Source organism: Triticum aestivum, chromosome 7A, assembly GCF_018294505.1.
Source record: "Triticum aestivum cultivar Chinese Spring chromosome 7A, IWGSC CS RefSeq v2.1, whole genome shotgun sequence".
NCBI lineage: Eukaryota > Viridiplantae > Streptophyta > Magnoliopsida > Poales > Poaceae > Triticum > Triticum aestivum.
Window position 1 is genome coordinate 392,960,774 of NC_057812.1, and position 5,965 is coordinate 392,966,738.

A 5,965-nucleotide genomic window follows, 5' to 3' on the forward strand; every position below is an offset into this window, starting at 1 on the left:
GGCCAGCGCCGGGATTAGGCATCCCGTTCTTCACCGCCGCTGCAGGTTCACGACCAAGACAAATTTCATCTTTAGTTAGAACCACAGCAATGATGTGATGTAATATAACTTTGCAGTACTTTTGGAATTATGCATGCTATTTTCCTGTTTGTTGCCTCTTTGTACGTCCACCCTAGGCCAGCTGGGTAAGCTTGCCGGCGCGGAAACCAAGGCGGCGTCTTTGGGACGGGTCCCCATTGGCCTGCTGGGTGAGCGTGCTGCCGGGTGAGCCACCTTACCACCTTTGACGCAGCCGCTCGACTGTCGAGTTTGACTCGAGTCAAAGTCGATATCCTTGCCAATTGCAGAAGGCTACCCTACCGTTTTCAATGCAGCCATTTGAACTGTTGAGCGGACTCGAAACAGAACAAAGGCATTGCCGATCGGGGAAGGCCCCATTTGCGTACAGGTTTCTTTTTGTACAAAGAACGACAGCTCCGAGGATAATAACTTTATATAATAGAATGGAAATATCCGGGGTCCAATGTAACTTAGCTTCTGTTTGTAGTTGCTTGAGCGCTGATCTTCCGGCCTCCTTCCCTCTCCAATAGCCACGAAGACAAAGGAGTGTTGGGCTGATTGCTAGAGCCGATTCTCACAACTGCGCCCCCTACCTGGCTCGCCAAAGATGTCGGTGGGAACGACACCTATGGGATCACAAGAATCCCTACTGTGGTTAGCGGGGCGCGGGGTCATGAGAAGAGCGGATCTAACAGGTAGCACACGGTTCGTTTATCCAGGTTTAGGCCGCGAGGATGCGTAAAACCCTACTCCTACTTTGGTGGATTGTATATCTATGTTCTTGAGTTAGCTATGGGGCGTTAGGAGCTCCAAAAAGCCGAATCCTTCTCCTGGTCGCCTTGGGCCTCCTTTTATAGAAAAAGGGGTTTCCACAGTGGCACACAGGAGGTGGGAAGGGTACAGTGATGCGAGGTTATCCCTCGCATTACATGACAAGGCGCATTTAATGCGTCTTGCCTAGGTGTCCTTGCTTTATCAGGGACGGGGGAGAAACCTGTCTCGTCCATAGCCGCTCCTTCTTGTGTCGACACGCGCCCTGGCCAGCGACGCCTTGTGATGCCATGTAGGTAGGCAGGCAGCTGCGGTGGCGTAGTGGTGGGTCTTCACGAAGATCTGCATTCCGCCACGCAGGTGCCTGCCCAGCTGGTTCGGTCGGCAGCTCCATGCGTGCGGTGGTGGAGGTTTAGTCAGCATGGGCCTGATGCTGGCCCCGCGGGTGTCCTCGGGAAGGGCCTTGCTGGGGCCCCGGCAAGGGTCTTGCCGAGGCGCCTGCTGTCATCCCCGGCAAGGCGCTTGCCGGGGGCCTTGTGGTCTTCCTCGGCTGGGATCCCGCCAAGGGTTGTCGTCTCCTTAGTGCGTATCTGATCTTGAATGTCTTTACAAAGATCTGCATTTTGCCACGGGGATGTCTCCCGAATCCTTGCCCTTTGGGGGCAGTGGACTCAAGGGTGATTTGCTCCGTAGGCGCGGGACGAGTCGCCACGGCAAGGGTCTTGTCGGGGCTGCTAGAACTGTCTCCCGGCAAGGATCTTGCCGAGGGAGTCCGCTTCGTCCCCTTTGCTCTTCGTGGTCTTGGCCTTGGCGTCGTAGTTCTCTTCAGCTTCGGTCTTACCCTGGCTCACCTCCCTTGCCTTGCTTGGTGTGGTGGTGCCCGTGGCTCAGACTGCCCGTGCACATTTATAGGGGTACAAAAAGTGTACCCCTCTTTTTGTACACCGACACCCACGAGGTAGTGGGCGTGACCAGGGGGTAAGGCGTGCCCCCCACCCTCGTGGGCAGCGTGTGGCCCCCCTGGTGAACTTCTTGTGCTCAGTATTTTTTATATATTCTGAAAATGACTTCTGTGAAGTTTTAGGACTTTTGGAGCTGTGCGGAATAGGTCTCTAATATTTGCTCCTTTTCTAGCCCAGAATCCCAGCTGTCGGCATTCTCCCTCTTTATGTAAACCTTCTAAAATAAGAGAGAATAGGCACAAGTATTGTGACATAATGTGTAATAACAACCCATCATGCAATAAATATCGATATAAAAGCATGATGCAAAATGGACGTATCAACTCCCCCAAGCTTAGACCTCGCTTGTCCTCAAGCGAAAGCCGAAATCGAAAAATATGTCCACATGTTTAGAGATAGAGATGTCGATAAAAATAAAATACGGACATGAGGGCATCATGATCATTCTTAGAACAACAACTTATATAATTCTTGTCATATGATCTCTTATGCTAGAGTAACAATTTGATCAGAATTTCAAGTATGTATCATAAACTTCATTGAAAACTAACGAACTATAATCTCAGTCATTGGAGCAATTGCAATTTATCATAACATAGGAAAGAGTCAATATATGAGCTTTTTAGCAAGTCCACATACTCAACTATCATTTAGTCTTTCACAATTGCTAACACTCACGTAATACTTATGGGTATGGAGTTTTAATCGGACACAGAGAAAGATGGGGGCTTATAGTTTTTCCTCCCAACGTTTGACCTCAAGGGTAATGTCAACATTAATAGTTCACGAAAACTCGCATCCAATTAGTCATATATACCAGGATCTTTCCAACATGTTGTGCTTGCCAAAAGATAAAATGTAAAAAGGAAGGGTGAAGATCACCATGACTCTTATGTAAGGTAGGAGATAAAGGTAAAAGATAGGCCCTTCGCAGAGGGAAGCAGAGGTTGTCATGTGCTTTTATGGTTGGATGCACAAAATCTTAATGCGAAAGAACGTCACTTTATATTGCCACTTGTGATATGGACCTTTATTATGCAGTCTGTCGGTTTTATTTATTCCATATCACATGATCGTATAAAGCTTATTTCCTCCACACCAATCAATCATACATATTTAGAGAGCAATTTTGTATTGCTTGCACCGATGACAACTTACTTGAAGGATCTTACTCAATCCATAGGTAGATATGGTGGACTCTCATGGCAAAACTGGTTTAAGGGTGTTCGCTAGCATGAGGGGGAAAGGCAAGCTCAATCATGTTGGATGATCCATGACAACATAATTTATCTCAAACGTAAGAAAACATAACCCATTATGTTGTCTTCCTTGTCCAACGTCAACTCTTTAGCATGTCATATTTTGATGAGTGCTCACAATCATAAAAGATGTCCAAGATAGTATATTTATATGTGAAGGCCTCTCTTTCTTTATTACTTCCTATTAATTGCAACGATGACCAAAACTATGTTTGTCAACTCTCAACAACTTTTATTCATCATGCTTTTTATATGTGAGCTCATTGCTCTCCATAAGATCCATATGATCTCTTTGTTTCTTTTTATTCTTTCTCTTTTCTTTTATTCACTCAAGATCATGGCAAAATAAAATCAAGCCCTTGACTCAACACTAATCTTTATTATATATAACTCATGGACTCGATTACATAGAAGGATCATAAAGCAAAACTCACAACTGGATCATACTAAGAACTTTTATTCTACTAGATCAAAATATTATCAAAAGGATCAAACAAAGAAAAACGGTAAAGATAGAAGTGATGGTGATACGATACCGGGGCACTCCCCCAAGCTTGGCAGTTGCCAAGGGGAGTGCCCATACTAAATGCTTAGTTCTTCTTTGTTGGTGAAGAAGATGGTGGTTTTGTTGATGGCGTAGGCTTCTTCCTTAATTTACGTTTGAGGACAGAATTTTGGTCCCTTAGGTCCTTGATCTCATACTCCAGGCTGAGTATCTTTTTGCATAGTTCCTCTTTGTTTTCCTGCAAGAGGCGAAAAGGGATAAACTCGATCTTAGGTTTGTTTACTCTATCAGGAAGGCTTGACTTTTTGAACTCCACATGCATGTCCCCAGGTTGAGGTAGTGGGACTTCATCTTCATCTGAGCTCATCTCCTCCTTTCCCTTAGGTTCATAGTCCTCTTTTCTTCCGTAGTCCAACCACGATGCTCCACATCCCCATAGACTTTAGGATCTGCAAGGTAATTAGCCACATAGCTCTCTCATTCTAAATCCTGGGACGGCATGTTTCTCAATTCTGCAGCAGGATAGCTTGAAACAAAGACAGGAGATATTTGCGTGATATGGGAGTCAAAACCTCCGGGAGATTATATAATGAATTTTTACCGACCAAAATACGTGTGGTGTAAGAAAACGGAGTCCGGAGAGCACACGAGGTGCCCACGAGGTAGGGGGCGCGCCCAGGGGGGTAGGGCGCGCCCTCCACCCTTATGTAGGCCTCGTGTCCTTCCTGGACTGATTCTTATTTTTTCTATTTTTCTAAATATTCCGAAACAGAGAAATATTGCCATAAAAACTGTTTTGGAGTCGGTTTACTTACCGTACCACATACCTATTCCTTTTCGGAGTCTGAAACATTCCAATATGATTGGTTTCATAGATCTATTAATAACATTGGTTTCTTATGTATTCCTCGGGGGTTACGGTTTCAATAACATTGGTTTCAGCATTTATAGGATTACCTGAGATATAATGTTTAATTCTTTGACCGTTCACCACCTTCAGATTTGTGCCTTCAAAGTTGTTGATTTTTATGGCACCGGAACGATAGACCTCCTCGATAACGTAAGGACCTTCCCATTTAGAGAGCAGTTTTCCTGCAAAAAATCTTAAACGAGAGTTGTATAGCAATACATAATCACCTACATTAAACTCATGCTTTTGTATTCTTTTGTCATGCCATGTTTTAACTTTTTCTTTAAATAATTTGGCATTCTCATAGGCTTGGGTTCTCCATTCATCAAGTGAGCTAATATCAAATAACCTCTTCTCGCCGGCAAGTTTGAAATCATAGTTGAGCTCTTTAATAGCCCAATAAGCCTTATGTTCTAGTTCGAGAGGTAAGTGACATGCTTTTCCATAAACCATTTTATACGGAGACATACCCATAGGATTTCTATATGCAGTTCTATTGGCCCATAATGCATCATCAAGTTTCTTGGACCAATTCTTTCTAGATCTATTAATAGTCTTTTGCTAAATTAATTTGAGTTCTCTATTACTCAATTCTACTTCACCACTAGACTGAGGGTGATAAGGAGATGCAATTTTATGATTAACATCATATTTATTAAGCATTTTACGGAAAGCACCACGAATAAAATGTGAACCACCATCAGTCATTAAATATCTAGGGACTCCAAATCTTGGAAAAATAACTTCTTTAAGCATCTTAATAGAGGTGTTATGATCAGCACTACTAGTTGGAATAGCTTCTACCCACTTAGCAACGTAATCAACAACAACTAAAATATGAGTATATCCATCGGAGGCAGGAAAAGGTCCCATATAATCAAAGCCACAAACATCAAATGGTTCAACAACAAGTGAATAACTCATAGGCATTCTTGTCGTCTCCTAATATTACCAATTCTTTGACATTCATCACAAGACAAGACAAACTTACGGGCATCCTTGAAGAGAGTAGGCCAATAAAACCGGATTGCAATACATGTTGTGCAGTTCTGTCTCCAGCGTGGTGTCCTCCATAAGCTTCGGAGTGACACTTGCGTAGGATCTGTTCCTGTTCATGCTCAGGTACACAACGTCTAATAACACCATCCACTCCTTCTTTATAAAGATGTGGGTCATCCCAGAAGTAATGTCTTAAATCATAGAAAAACTTTTTCTTGTGCTGGTATGTGAAACTAGATGGTATAGATTTAGCAACAATATAATTAGCATAATCAGCATACCATGGAGCAGTATGAGAAGCATTTATGACATTTAATTGTTCATCAGGAAAGCTATCATCAATAGGTAGTGGGTCATCAAGCACATTTTCTAACCTAGACAAGTTGTCTGCAACGGGGTTCTCAGCTCCCTTTCTATCAACAATATGCAAATCAAATTCTTGTAGTAGGAGAACCCATCTAATAAGTCTAGGTTTTGCATCTTTCTTTTCCATAAGATA